Raw genomic sequence first — 16,487 nt, forward strand, 5'->3', positions numbered from 1 at the left:
TTTCTTAAAGTAGACACAACTGTCAAAACTACTTCTTTTGAAATCATGAGAAGTCATAAAGGAATCAAACCTCTTGTACCATTGTCTTGGTGATTGCTTTCAAACCGTAAAGGGACTTTTTCAGCAAGCAAACATAGTCCTCTTTTTCGAGACTATAAAACCCTCCGGTTGTTGCATGTAAATATCTTCCTCAAGTTCTCCATGCAAAATGCGTTTTACATCTAACCGCTCAAGCTCCAAATCATGCATGGCAACAATACCAAGCAAAGCTCGAATCGAACTATGCTTAACAACCGGAGAGAACACATCTGTGAAGTCCACTCGAATTTGATCAGTAACCCTTTGCAACAAGCCTTGCTTTATATCCGGGTTCTTCAACTCCGAGTCCTTCTTTCTTTTTAAACACCCATTTACAACGAATGACCTTTTTACCTTTAGGAAGTTTTACAAGATCCCATGTTCTGCTTTTTGTGGAGTGATTCCATCTCCTCTTGCATAGCAAACATCCACTTTTTCGAGTCTTCACACTAATCGCCTCGTAATAATTAAATGGCTCTTGATTCGCATCTATATCTTCACCACATTTAAAGCATAAGCAACTAGATCAACCTCGGCATACTTCTTTGGAGGTTTAATTTCTCTTCTTGTCCTGTTTTTGGCGATAGAGTATTGCGGTGAAGAAGCAACTCTATTCTCAATTTTGTACCGGCTTGAGGAGTTGATTCAGTATTAATCGATGCTCCACCGCTTTTGGTTTTCTTTATTGGAAGAGTCTTTAAGAGATAAGTTAGGTAGCATAGCGTTTCATCAAAAACAACATCTCTCGCTAATCACAACTTTTCTATTTTCAGACACCATAACTTATAGCCTTTACACCACTTTATAACCAAGAAAACGCATTTAATGGATCTCGGTTCCAATTTTCCATTATCAACATGAGCATACGCAGGACACCCAAAAATCTTTAAATCGTAATAATTAGCGGGATTACCGCACCATACCTCTTGTGGAGTCTTTTTCTCAATGGCAACGGATGGAGATCGGTTGATCAAAAACATGCGAGAGAGGTCGTCGCCCAAAATGACTTCGTAAGTTGGCATTTGACAACATACATCGAACCTTCTCCATGATCGCTCGTTCATTCGCTCGCAACGCCGCTTTTTTGTGGAGTATGACGAATCGTCAAGTGTTTCATGATCCTTCGACTTGCACAATCTATTAAACTCATCGTAATGTAACTCTAAGCCATTGTCTGCACGGAGGTATTTTATCTGCTTTTCCGTCTGCTTTTCAATCATAATTTTCCAAGACTTAAATGTGGAAAACACATCGCTTTTCGCTTCAGAAGAACGCCCAAACTTTTCCGAAAAATCATCAATAAAGGTTAGCATATAATTAGCTCCACCTCTCAAGGCACTCTAGACGGCCCCCACAGATCGTAATGGATATACTCCAACGCTTCCTTCGTGTTATGGATTCCTCTAGTGAATCGAACTCTCTTTGCTTCCCAAAACACAAGGTGCTCACAGAAATTGGGTTTGCAAATTCCTTGCCCATTAAGAAGTCCTCTTTGCTTAATTCGCCATGCCATTCTCACTCATATGCCCTAGGCGATATGCCAAAGTTTAGTAATATCATCATCCGAAAAGGAAGAGGAAGCGACAATTGCATCACCAAGAATAGAGAACCTCAGTAAAACATATAACTTGGCAATCTTTCTTTGCCCTTTCATCACAACAAGGGACCCTTTGGAAATCTTTAAAACCCCACTTTTAGCTGTGTATCTGTACCCTTTTGAATCAAGAGTACTCAATGAAATTAAATTTCTTTTCAATTCTAGAACATGCCGCACGTCACTAAGTGTTCTGACAACTCCATCAAACATCTTAACTTTAATTGTTCCAACACCTGCGATTTTACATGAAGCATTATTTCCCATCAAAACAACACCTTCAGACATCGTTTCATAAGTTGTAAACCAATCCCGATTGGGACTCATGTGGAAGGTGCAACTGAATCAAGTATCCACTCGCTTACTTTAGAATCATTGATGAAGCAACTAGAAGTTCACCATCGTGTAGTCTTCTACAACATCGCCTTCACGGAATTTTCTCTTTGTTTTCCTTTTGATTCGCAGCCTCCTTTTAATCTTATTTTGTAGCTTATAGCACTCAGATTTAATGTGCCCTTTCTTCTTGCGAAGTTGCAAGTTTTACCTCTGCTTGAAGATTTCGATCTACCCTTAGATTTACCACGAGGATTCCGTTCGTGTTCTACCACGATCATCATCAACATTCCGGTCTTGTCTCCCACGAACAATGAGACCCTCTCCCCGAGAGTTGGGTTTAACCACAAGATGCTTCATCTTATCATACGAGGTTAAAGAATCATAAACCTCATCAACCGTGAGAGACTCGGCTATATAAAATCGTGTCTCTAAAGGTTGAATAAGACGGGCAACGAACAAAGTAGAATCAACCCTAGATCTTCCTTATCATCTTGAACCTCCATGGCCTCCAAGTTTGAGAGAATTTCTTTAAACACATTAAGTGTTCGTGTACGACGCACCTTCCTCCAAACGATGAGCATAAAGACGCCGCTTCATATGCAACTTGCTTGTTAGAGTTTTCGACATACATATTTGTTCTAGCCTCTTCCATAATGCAATGTTTTCTCTTTCATCACATCCTGCAAAATTTCGTTGGACAAATGCGATGTAATTGTGTTAATGCCTTTCGATCCTTACGCTTCTTCTCTTCATCTGTTAATGTCGAAGGCATCTTATCTATCCTAGCGGGGCATCCTCTAGATCCATCTGCAAGAAGCGCTTGCATCTTAATTTGCCACAACGCAAATCGGTGTTGCGATCCAACAATGAATTTCATACTTCAAAGACGCCATTACCGTGATCGAGATGAATAACCCTAAGCTCGATACCAATTTGTAAAAATAAAATAGAATAAAATAAATAAAAATAAAAACACATAAATTTTACGTGGAAACCCTTTCGGAAAAAACCACAGGCAGAGGAGAAGAAAATTCACTATGTCGAAAAATTTTTACACAAATACAAGAGGAATAGACTATGTCTATTTATAGGCTTGCAAAGCCATATTCTAGTAGGATTGAAACACCTTATCCTAATCAATATAAAATAGATGGAGTTTAATAAGGTTTAAAACCTTATTCTAAAATAAAATAAAAGAAGTCTAGTTCTATATGGATTTTACTTTTATTTTATTTTCCATCGTATTTTATTTAAATAAGAATTTGGGTCACTTAATTCTAACAATTGTAGATATTGAAGCTTAGAAATTAAATGGGATTAATTTGATAAGTAAATTTTATTAGTTTTGAATATAGGGACTAAATTGTAAATATCTTGAAATTGGTATCAATTTTTTAAATTGTGATAGTATGAGGCTGTATATGGACATAATTGAAGTGGGTTTAAAATTTGGAATTCAAATTAGGAAGATATGATAATTTTGATTTTAAAGACTAAATTAAATAAAATAAAAAAGTTTAAGGGGCATTCAAAAATAAAATTAAACTGTAAAATACTTATAAGAGGATGGTATAAGATGTTTGGAATTGATAAATTGAATTAAATTATTGGATAGATCAGAGATTGGATCGAATTAAAGAAAATTGGGAAAATGACAAAATTTGTTTGTTAGTCTTTAAAGAGTTGTTTATTTGTTGTCTTGACCAGGTAAGTTTATATGATTTGTTTGTATTAAATTTTTAGAGATTTAGTATTATAATTGTAACTATTTTAAATTGAAATTTTTAATTGTTTACAATTTGGTACAAAAAGGTGAGATAGAGGATCAAATTGAATACGATGAATTTCAAATTGAGATAATTATGGAATTGACCTTAAATTGAATGGGAATAGGATATGTTATGTGTGATGAAGTGTTGATTTGATTTGATTTGATTTAGACCGATTGGTAGTGATAAGGATTAAAAAAAAGATATGTGAAAATTTGATATAATGTTATAAACATGAAATTGAATTAGTATTGATAAGTCGTAATTTATACATATTTTTATTCCATGTTTAGAAAATTTTTGGATGAATTATCATTAGATTTGTGGAATTCGATGCTCTTAATCCCTTAATTTCATGTTGTGTACTTAGGTGAGCATAGGAAAGTAAAAAGAGCAAGAAACGGGCCAAAAATGAAGAAAATGGGCCAATGTGGGAAATCAACACAGCCTAGACTTCCTTACATGGGTAGACCACATGCCTGTGCCTATTTAACAGACTCTAAACACGGCCTAAGCCACCCTACACGGGCATGCCACACGGACGTGTCCCTGTCAAGCCCAAGTCTAGTTCTATTCGGAAAAGGTCACTCTTAAGGGTTTGGAAGCATTCTAAAGCCTATATAAACACCCTAGGAGGCACCTAGAGGGGACACACGGAGTAGGAAGCAAGGAATTACTCGAAGAAAGCCGATTGATCCATCTCAGAAGTCGGATTCTCCTTCAAGACTGAAGATCTCCCTTCAATTTCCTTCAGGGGTTTTTTGGATTCTTTATGTTTTGTTATCATTATTCTTCTAAGATGTTTTCTTTTACACATATGAACTAAATCCTTTAAATACCTAAAGGGGATGAAACCTAAGACGGATCTTGTTATTATTTTCTAAATTATATGATAAATACTTGATTTGCTCTTAATTATGTGTTCTTAATTCTTGCTTTAATATTCTAGGATATTGATTCAAGTATTGATGTGCTTATTCAAAGGAGAAAAAGTCCCTATCTAAGAGTAGATCTAGCAAAATTAAGCAGAGTTGATTGCACCTCTAGACATATGGCGACATAAATCTGCCGGATTAAGGTCAAACCTAATAAAGGAATCCATAGATCGAGTTAATGCAACACTAGGAGTTTTAATTAGAAAAAGATTTCAATTAATCAACCTAGGGTTAGACATTGTTAGTCTCGAGAGAGATAATAATATAAATTAGGGATTTCTACGGATCAAGTCAAGTGAATAAATCGTCTAATTCAGAGTCAAATAACAAGTGAAGCCTAGGTGGAATTTCCCTTGGCTATTGTCTAAATCAATCAGTTTTCCCAAAAGTATTTCCCCAATTTTCTTCTTGTGCATGCTTAGTTTAGTTAATTAGTTTAGATAAAACAAACCCTCTAATTTTTAGGCTAGATAATAAAAAGAAGCTTAATACTAGTACCTTTAGTTCCTGTGGATTCGACATTCTGGTCTTGCTATAAGCTATACTACTGTTCGATAGGTGCACTTGCCTTTATCGTGATAATAGTTAGTTTTCAAGTACCATCAATCATAAATATAAAACTTATCACGCAACATCAAGTATGTTTATGTGAAGTGCTATTATATTTTAGAATTGATTGTTTGAATGATGAAATTATGTAACAAAACTGAAAAAGAATTACCCTATTTACTATTCGGGCAGCGCCGGATATAGTTGGCATGCCATAAGATAGGAAGAGTTCAAGGTTAAAGAACTATATGTCAGGGAGTGTTGGGCACCCCATTTGTCAGTTATATCGTCTAGTGCTGGTCACATTTATTTTTTAGTTTTACCGTCTAGCGCAGGGCACAATTCATTATTACGAATTTATTTGTCATGTATTGGGTGCACAATTGGTGTTTTAGGGACATGCATAATGTAATTGGAATAAATGATTTTTAGATTTATTTGATACAATGATCGAATGATGCATATACATATTAAGAATTAGTTATATAAGCCTAGGGGGCCAATATGGAAACGTGACAAATTAATAAATGTGAATAGGAATTCATATTATGAAACGAAGTAGTAATTCACAATAAATTGGCAATTGATATATTTTTGGTATAAAGATGAACTGATAGGAAATGAGAATGAATTTCATATGGTTTAATATGCTTTGGTTTGAGAATTCAAATTACGAAATGAAAACAATGTTTGGTGTTTATTTGAAAAAGGGATGTATTACGGGTAAATAGGTTATATGATATGATTAAGATAGTGAATTGATTAAATGATGATTGTTTTATGAATGATGATGAAATGTTAAATTAAGTGAATTGAAATGTTATATGCTTGAGTTACAATGTAGCATGATAAATGTTGAACTCACCTTTTTTATATTTGAGTTGGCATGATAGGCAAACTTTACGAAGCTTAGTAACATGTCTGGTGGAACATGTCTGGAGGATCGTTGAGAAGCTCACACTATCCAGGTATTGATTCTATAATCTTTTGACTATATTAAGTCGTGATTATGTGTGGCATGTACTTAGGAGTTGTTTTGGTTTGCTTATGTAGTGGTATGTCTTGAAATCCTTGTTGGTGTGATTATGGAAAAGAATATGCTTGTTGGAAATATAAGCATTACTAGATAGTTTGAACTATGTATTTAGTATTTGAGATGACATTTTGCGTATGCAATTACATAGGAAATATGATGTCATGATATAAATTAGTTGGTTTGAAAGAGAGGTATATAATATTTTGCATGTACCTATAAGAGTTATGTGGTTGTATATGTTATACTTTAAATGAATCTAGCATTTTAAATGTTATGTAAATATGTATATAACTATAAGTTTGCTAATGATCTTGGTATTTGGTAATCTTTGTTAATTATTTAGGTATGTATGTTATAATGCTTATGTGGTGATAAGGTAACATGTTTGAAATATGCTTGGTAAATGAATGATACGTATATGATAAGTTTGAATGAATTTAGTAAATTATTGTGCATTCTTGAATGGTTGATTTTGAATCATTATTATAAGGTGTTATAAATAGATAAATGATGTATGCTATGTTAATTGTTTTGATGTGCCTTGGAGAGCTTATTAGATTGTCTTGAATATGGTGTTATGATTGAATTTGAATTGTTGGATTAAGGTGTTAGTTGTGGCATATTGCTTATATGTTTGTAATTGATTGACTAAATTATTTGCAGGCAATTTGTGTACCTATATGTACCTATGAGCTAAGATATAAATTTGGGCATGAAATGAACTTCTGGATTTGGGATTTTGACCATCTGGGTAAAAGTATTGATACCGGGGATCAAGGTATCGATACTTGACCAAGTGAACAGTGTTTTTAAAATGATAGAATGCCTAAATTGTATCGATACCAATTACAATAACGATACCTACCATAAAAGTATCAGTATTTGTTACTTTGGTATCGATACCTAGTTCTAAAGTTTTAAAAAATTTCATATTGATCCTTCATCATGCTCGAATTTGTTACACTATGTTTGTATGCTCAATTTAGTCCTTGCTTTACTAATAACTTCTATTATGCATGAATTTGGATTAATTTGATGATTTTAATTGAATTCAATGTTATAATTTGTGTGTGAATATTCTGGTGTTTGCTGTAGCATCCTGTAACTCAGGTCTGGTAATTGGGCCTGGTGAGGGTTTTTACGTTATATGCTTGATTTATTATAAGATGCAATATATGTTGATACTCACCTTGTTGATATGCAATTTTCATGTTTAGGCAAAGCCGTAAAGCTAGTATTTTACCGAATTAAGATGTAATTTGAGGTAAGTTGTTGTTTAAATACTTGTGAACTTACTAAGCATTCGATGTGCTTACCCCTGTCATTTCTCTTTTTCCTATAGATAGCCAGCTTGGGAAACGTGTCTAGCGGATTGTTGAGGAGCTCACACTATCCTATTAATGATTCAGTAGTCTTTCTATCATTTAAAACTCAGTTTGTGGCATGTAAATAAGGTTAATATATGTGTTTATTTTGGATATGGTTTTGATTTGAACCTTGTGAGTGCTTACCTTTGGAATTGTAATGGTTATATCGAAATGCATATATGATGGTAATGTGTTAAATGGCTTATGAAGCACTTGAATGGAAATTTGGTAGCCAATTAGTATGACCAAATTGTTAGTATCCTTGATTAGAGAATTGGTATGGTTTCATATTGTTTTGGAAAAGTTTGAATTGTATGATAGGCTAGTTGGTATTGGAATTGGTATGTGTTGTTGTGAATTGTGCCAAATGATGGCATAGTGGTTGTTTTGGTACTATGATGAGATTATCTCAAACTGCATTCAATGGTAAATTTAAGCATGATTAGGCAAGATAACATTATGGTATGATATGAGGATGGCATGAGATGGTTAAATACATGTTTATTAAAATGATGCCAAATTTAGACATGTTAGATTATTTGAATTCAGTAATGATAAATGAATGTTTGAGAATACCTTTGGATTGGTTCTTTATAGGTTTATATGTACATGTATGCACCAAATGACCTAACGGTTTGGCTTGACCTGAAATAGGTACCAAATAAGTCAAAATTTACTAAAAACAAGGTCTTCGTCTTGACGTGCAATACCCCTTGTCGCAACATTGGCAGACAGATTATGATGTCGTAATGTCTTGACATGAAAAACTATTTGGTGATGTCACAACGTCAAGCCCAAACTTTCAAATCTTTGCAATTTAGTCTTCTTTCATGCTCGGGTCTACAAAAGAGCTTTCGGTACTTCAATTAAGGCTCAGATTTAATTGTGCATCTTACTATCTACGAATTTATGATATGATTGAATATTTAAATGATTTTTATGGCATACTTGATCAAAAATTCTAGAAATATTACAAAAAGGTCCTTATTTGATATTGGGTTGACTCTAAAGCATCATATGCTCGTATAAGACTCGATAAAGAATGTTCATGTAACCTCCCAAACCCAGCCCAAACATTTTGGCTAAGTCCTGTAGGTTGCATTAGCCACCGAAATGGTCAAGTAGAAACATTCAGTTTTAAAAATCACTATTTGACCAATTTTCAAAAAACTTAGCGTGGTTGCATTAGGTTTGTTAAAAACACTGCTTATTAAATTAAATGTAATTGAAATCCAGTTTCATTTAAAATACGCATCATTGAAAATATAACCTCCACTTAATTTTATTAGTAAACCTTTTGAAAATTGAGTTCAACCATTTTGATGTGGAACAAGTGTTGCTTTTGGAAATCCCATGTTTTAAATTGTGTTAGGCTGGATATTTAATTTGTTCAATTTCCATCAAAATATCTCATGCATGCAAAATCCCAATTAGAAAATAACCCATACTACAATCCATACTTAAATAAAAATTACAATCCCAAAATAATAATACCAAAAATAAATAAAGTAATTAAAAATACTTTATTGCCAAAAAAATTCTAATGAGACCTTCGTATGCTGTGTCAGAGCCTAATCTTAAGGGTTATCTGTGTGAGTATAAGAACTATAAGCATTCAATTACTCAAATAGGCACACAACTATTATAATAGTTCAAACAACTTATCATGGCATTACAACATGTGAATATGGCATTCTCAATCATACAGTGCAATGGTCCTACTAATCTATCTGCTACACACTATTGCCAAAAAATTCGTAATGAGACCTTCGTATGCTGTGTCCGAGCCTAAACTTAGGGGTTATCTGTGTGAGTATAAGAACTATAAGCATTCAATTACTCAAATAGGCACACAACTATTATAATAGTTCAAACAACTTATCATGGCATTACAACATGTGAATATGGCATGCTCAACCATACAGTGCAATGGTCTTACCAATCTATCCGCTACACACACGAGTTTCCCAAAACCTGTCATATGAACTCTAAAACAGTAAGAGTTGAAGCTCGATGTGGTTAAAATCACTAGTAACAGTATGTAGATAAAACCACCAGTAAAATGCAGACAAGCTACCAATAAGATGCTATAAAAAACCCAATCTCCTCGATACTTTGGTGTAATGCACTAACAACAATATTGCTAACTTTAAATGCTTCCAGTACTCCATGGAACTCCTTTGTCAACCACAAATACCCACCCCATGTAGATGCAATATGTCATACAATCAGTAAGCATATCATGCTTTCAATAACCATTTCGGCACAATGACATGTTTAACATGCATGTCAATATTCAGTGTCGATGTATGCTTTGCATACTTTTCATTTAACTGTAACAATGGTATGCTCACATGGTTTCCATACAATCAATATCATACATGGTATGCAATTTAAATACCTTCAATTTCAATATCAATCATGGCATAAAACATGCATCTAAGTCAATGTTTCAAAATCTAGCATGCATACATGCATTCAATATACAATTTCATCATGGATTAAGCAATCAGAGATATGAAATATCAATCATACAGTCAACCAATGCATAGCACAAGTCATACATTACATACAACTCATACACAATTCCATCAGACCTAAACAAGGCCTTTAACAATTGAGATTCTAATTGATTACGTACCTTACTCGACACCTCACTCATTTGCACTTAGGCCATTCGGCCAAGCCAAAACTAGCAAGCAAATATATCATTTAACTATAAGCTAATTAGACATAGGGAAAGACTCACACCTATTAACGCTAATCCAAATTTGATCTCTTTCCCGAAACTCTTACCTATTAACGCTAATCCAAATTTGATCTCTTTCCCGAAACTCTTACGCTTAAGATCTGTATTGCTCCAACTCAGATCTGTACCTAGTAGAGTTTTAATCATTAATAATCAGCCCCCTAATGCTCCTATAGGGTTCGACCAAGTAGAAAATGTTAATTAAAAACTTCATATATGAAGTTGAAAATTAACACTTACCTTAGTTGACTTATGATAGCTTTGCAAATAACTTCTTAATGCTGCGATTGATTCGTATGGTTCAAATCTAGATCTTGAACATTCAAACTACAAAGAAAAGGTAACTTGTAAGATTTGGTCATGCCACAAATTAATCAGCCATATCAAAATATGAAAAGAAGAGGAAAAACTTAGATCTAAAAGAATTAAAGTAAAAAATTCTCTACTTACTCTACTTGCTCAGATCTGTGACAACAGAAAAATAACGAAGAGTAGAGGAAGAAAATCAATAGGGTGGCGACGGAAAAGATGGTCGCTTACTAAGACAACGGCAATGGAGAAGAAAAGGGGCTATAGAGATATGACAATGGCAGTAAAAAAATAACAACGAAAATAAAATAAGAGATCATGGGAGTTGATGATCAATTGGGCGACACAAAGAGAAAGAAAAGGAAAAGAAAAAAATTTAGAGAAACAGTGAAGAAAAAGAGAAAGGACGAAAAAAGGAAGCAAAAATTGGGAAAATATTTATAGCTAGGTTAAAAATAGAGGGCGACACCTAGGTTTTCCAAGAAAAAATTTAGTAAATAAAAATTATATGGGTGAGAGGAATCAAACTCGAGCCTCAAGGATAACTTCACTAACTCTTAACCATTAAGCCAATTACTCATTCTTGCTATAACTTTACAACATATTCAATTAGAAATCCGAGATGTGATAGTTCATGTTATTCGATGTTGTCTTATTGATTGATTGCATGATTGATGAAGTAAAATGATGTTTTTACTATGTATTTGTTAGTAGTTGCTCTGACAATGAATGTGACACTTTGTTGCTCAGATTTGGTGATCGGGTCGGATAAGGGGTGTTAAATGTTTCCCCATTATTGAAAGACGGCTCAATTTTCTAAAAAAACACACACCATGATTCACCAAAAAAGAGCTTATTTGAATTTAAGTTTTGGCTTAAATAAAACCTGGTTTGATTTAGTTTTAATAGAAATCTGGCTTTGATTTCTTAAGGAGAAAAAGATAAAAAAGGAATAATCAATAGCGGATTTATTTAAAAAATATTTTTACTATCATTTTAAGATTTTAATTCTTTTTAGAATTATGATCAGCTTTTTTAAAAAGTATCAAATTAAAATTTTAGTTATAGTTCAAGGGCTAAATTAGTAATTAACTATTTAAATTAACATGCCACGTCAACCTCTTAATGGTAATTAACGGACAAGTGACAAAAATGTAACAATTTGATAACGTTAATAACTATTATGTAACTTTTGAAAGTTGGGTGACCAACATGTAATTTTATCAAAGTTTAGGGACAATTGGTGTAGTTTACCCTATTTTTTCGTATTTTATCCCAAAATTTTAAAGTTCTTATTCAAGTGACGTGAAAGAGTGCACTTTTTTTCTTATTCTAATAACTCACATGGGCTAGCTGATGGGTTATAAAGGGCTTAAAATGATTTTTTTTAAAAAAATATTTTTTATTTCTAGAGTTAGGACTAAAATGAAAGATTTTGTAAATATTAAAGGTCAAATTTATTGATTTTTTAGAATTAGAACTAAAAAGTCAAATTTTGTGAACATTAAGGGCTATATTTGTTGAATTTTTAACATTTTTCTTAAAAAATAATATATTTAATATATATTTAATAATTTATATTTATTTTAAAGATTTTTAATTTTTAGAATTATTCTTAAGAAATTTTTAAAAATCAAAATGATATTTTAGCTATAGTTCAAGGACCAAATTAGTAATTAACCATTTAAATTAACATTTCAAGTCATCATTTAATAGAAAAAATTTAACGGACGTGCTAGTTTGTATGTTTTGAAATATATAAGGGTTAATTTACCCATTTTTTTAGTTAAGGGGTTGAAATGCAATTTGTGTAACGCCATGATTAATTTATTTCTACTTCTGTAAAATCAAACACAAATATGTATCTGCTTTAGTGGTTGAGTGTTTTGGGGTGTGTGTGAGGTATTGGGTTCAAATCTTACCTTTGACAAATTTTTTTATTTTTGGATCTATGCCTTATCCATGTTCAGTGGGCTTATTACTAATTGACTATAATTTCATATTAGAATGAGCTTGCTGGTTTGAGTGGTAAGGGTGTTGGTGTGTTAGAGGTTTTGTGTTTGAATCCCTACGTTAGTATGGGCATTTATTTTTGCCCTGTTATCTAATAGAGTTCCGTTTTTGCTGGAATTCTTAGTAAGTGGGTTGTTAGTGGGTTTCTCTTCCAACTTTCGGCTTCTTCCTTTTCTAATTCCTATTGAAATTTCCCTTTCTAATTGCATAACGTTGACGTGCCATCCTCCGTGTTGTTGTGTAGGTAAGGGTTTCGTTGTGTTTTTGAGATAGGTTTGTTTTATGAGATAATCTCTGTAGGTGTAATCGCGGAGTTTGATTTTTTTGCGATTATTCTGGTGAAGGAGAAGGCTGTGAGCAATGAGTATCGCTCCTTTTGCTTTAACGGTGTTAGTGGTGATTTTTGGCGTCGGTAAGTCTTGAGCGTTATTTTAGGGTTTCGTACCGATTCGTAAATTGATTGTTAATTGGGCAATTGGATGCCTTTTCGTAGGTTTTGAAGGCCTCAAGAGTGCTTTTGCATCAAAATTGTAACAGGTGTATACCCGAAACGCAGAAAATGAGATTTTGAAGAAAGCCGAAAAATGAATCTATCGACGCCACACGAGCAAGGCCGTGTAGTCGACGAAGGCATGGCCGTGTGATAAGCCATAAAAGTAACATGTTTTTAATCCCATTCTTAATGCATTTTTGGATGAATTATTATATGAATTAGTGAATTTGATCCTCCTAATCTTTTAAATTCATGTTTCTATACTTAGGTGAGCATAGGAGAGTGAAAAGAGCAAAAAATGAGCTAAAGTTGGGCAAAAATAGCTATTTCTAGGATCCACACAGCCTGGGCATTTCCACACGGGTTGGCCACAAGCCCATGTGAGCCATACAGGCTCGCCACACGACCATGTGCCAGTCCTTGTCGATTTCACACCCTGCTTCCCTGTTACATGGAAAAACCCATTTTTTAGGGTTTCTGTGCATTCTAAAGTCTATAAATACACACTAGAAGGGAAACTAAAGTGGGGCACATGGAGTAGAAAGCAGAAATTACTCGAAGAATGCCAAGGGATTCAACTCAGAAGTAGGATATCCTTCAAGACTGAAGATCTCCATTCAATTTCTCTTGAAGTTTTTGGGTTTCTTTATGTTTTGTTGTTTTACTATTTTTGAGATGTTTTTCCCCAAAATTATGAACTAAATTCCCTAGATACCTAGGGAAGATGAAACCTATGACGGATCTTATTATTTAATTTTCTGAATTACATGATAAATACTTGTTCTTGTTCTTAATTATGTGTTATTAATTCTTGCCTTAATATTTTCAAGATATTAATTCAAGTTTGATGTGCTTATTCAATGGAGTAAAAGCCCCTATTTAAGAGTAGATCTAGCATAATTAAGCGGAGTTGACTGCAATCCTAGAAATAGGACAACATAAATCTGCTGGATTAGAGTCAAATCTAATAAGGGAATCCATAGATCGAATTAATGCGACAATAGGGTTTTAATTAGAAAGATATTTCAATTAATCAACCTAAAGTCAGTTGTTCTTAGTCTTGAAAGAGATATTAACATAATTTAGGGATTTCTACGAATCAAGACAAGTGAATAAATCATTTAATTTAGAGTTAGAATAATAAGTGAAGTCTAGGTGGATTCTTCTTTGGGTATTGTCTTTATCATTGGTTTATTCGATTATTTCCTTCACTCTCTATCGCGTTCATTAGTTAATTAGTTTAGTTAATTTTAGATTAAAACAAATTCCTTTTATTTTAGGCTAAATAATAGAAAGATAGTTAATACTAGTACTTTTAGTCCTTGTGGATATGATATTCTGGACTCACCATAGCTATACTACCATTCGATAGGTGCACTTGCCTCAGTCGTGATCGTAGTCTAGTTTAGTGATTCATAAAATGATCATCAACTTTTTGGCGTCATTGCCGGGGACTAAAATATTAGGAACACTAGATTTTTATTACTTTAGCCATTTATTTTATTTTATTTTATTTTTTGTTTTACTTTTAATTTACTAACTTTTCTTTTATTTGCTTCTGGCAGGTCCTTTAGTTTATGACTAGAAGAAACCCGTCAGGACCTCTAGTATTCGATAATGAGATCGAATGTACAGCTCGCAGAAACCGTAGAGAAGTGAGGCAAAGTCAACAAAGTACAATAGAATAGCAATAGGATATTATTATTAATACTGAAGAGATGGCAGAAAATCATAATAATCAGTTACCTTCTGTGATTGCTGTAAATCTTGTAAATCTGAATCCTGCTCCTCATAATATGTACGATTATGCCAAGCCCAATTTAACTGGGGCTGAATCAAGTATTGTTAGACCTGCCGCTACAAATAATTTTCAACTGAAACCTAATACTATTCAAATGATTTAACAGTTTGTTCAGTTTGATTGTTTGTAGGACAAAGTCTCAAATACTCATTTGGCTAATTTTTTAGAATTCTGCGACACTTTCAAGATAAATGGCATTTCTGATGATGTCATTCGCCTACGATTATTCCCCTTTTCGTTGAAAAATAAGGCTAAACAGGTTGAATTCCCTACCACGAGGTTCTATCACTACTTGGGATCAAATGACCGAGAAGTTTTTGCTGAAGTACTTTCCACCAACTAAGACAGCCAAATTGAGGAATGATATCTCTTCCTTTGTACAAATGGATTTAGAGACTTTATATGATGCATGGAAGAGATATAAGGATTTATTGAGAAGGTGTCCTCACCATGGGTTACCTTTATGGCTATAGGTTCAAACTTTTTACAATAGTTTGAACCCCTCAACTAGGCAATTGATCGATGCATCTGCCGGTGGGACTTTGAATAAGAAAACACCTGAAGAGGCTTACGAGTTTATAGAAGAGATGTCACTGAATAATTATCAGTGGCAAGTTATGAGGACAAAGCTGATGAAAGCAGCCGATGTTTTTAACGTTGATGCAGTCACCATGTTGTCAAATCAGGTAGAACTTTTGAATAAAAAGATTGATGGTTTATATGGTTCTACGCAGGTACATCCGGTGATGCAATATGACGCAAATAGAGAAGGGAACCATCCAGAAAATCAATCCTACAACCTAAGCACAGAAGATGAATAAGTCAACTATATGGGTAATAATTCTAGACCTTAGAATAATCCGTATAGTAACACTTATAATGAAGGTTGGAGGAACCATCCCAACTTCTCTTAGGGTGGTCTAGGCTTTCAACACCTTACCAGTAGGAGAAGAAGCTGAACCTTGAAGATATGTTGATGAAGTTTATTTCAGTGTCAGAAACTCGTTTCTAAAATACTGAAACATCACTCAAAAATCAACAAGTGTCGATTCAAGGGCTTGAGAATCAAATCGGTCAATAGGCAAAGATGATTTCAAAACGACCACAAGGTAGCTTCCAAGCAACACCGAATCTAACCCAAGAGAGTAGCTTCATGCGATCACTGTTCGAGATGAAGAAGGGTTAATTGAATCTAAATCTAAACCGAGGCAAGAAACTGTGATAAGCAATGGTAAGGTTGAGGTAAGCCAAAATAAGCAAGATTCGGTCAGTAAGGAATATAAACCTCATGTACCATATCCAAATGTGACAAGGAAAGACCACACAAATGAACAATTCGGTAAATTCTTTAAATTGTTGAAAAAATTACATCCTAACTTACCGTTTATTGAAGCTTTTTCGTAGATGCCAAATTCCGTTAAATTTTTAAAGGAGCTTTTAGCAAGTAAGCGAAAGTTA

The 16,487-nt window shown here is 33.7% G+C and overlaps 1 long non-coding RNA gene and 1 other non-coding gene across 2 annotated transcripts; both read right to left on the reverse strand.

Annotated features, from left to right (window-relative positions):
• Positions 1–8,134: 8,134 nt before the first annotated feature.
• Positions 8,135–11,124, reverse strand: LOC108460871 (uncharacterized). The gene is made up of 3 exons (XR_001867677.2): positions 10,864–11,124; positions 10,654–10,740; positions 8,135–10,541 (listed from the first exon to the last, which is right to left on the reverse strand). It is a non-coding gene; the product is annotated as an uncharacterized LOC108460871 (long non-coding RNA).
• A 4,255-nt stretch (positions 11,125–15,379) lies between these two features.
• On the reverse strand, positions 15,380–15,486 carry LOC128292099 (small nucleolar RNA R71). Its single transcript, XR_008282084.1, has one exon. It is a non-coding gene; the product is annotated as a small nucleolar RNA R71 (small nucleolar RNA).
• Between the last annotated feature and the right edge of the window lie 1,001 nt (positions 15,487–16,487).

This window comes from Gossypium arboreum, chromosome 4 (genome assembly GCF_025698485.1).
Source record: "Gossypium arboreum isolate Shixiya-1 chromosome 4, ASM2569848v2, whole genome shotgun sequence".
In the NCBI taxonomy this organism is placed as follows: domain Eukaryota; kingdom Viridiplantae; phylum Streptophyta; class Magnoliopsida; order Malvales; family Malvaceae; genus Gossypium; species Gossypium arboreum.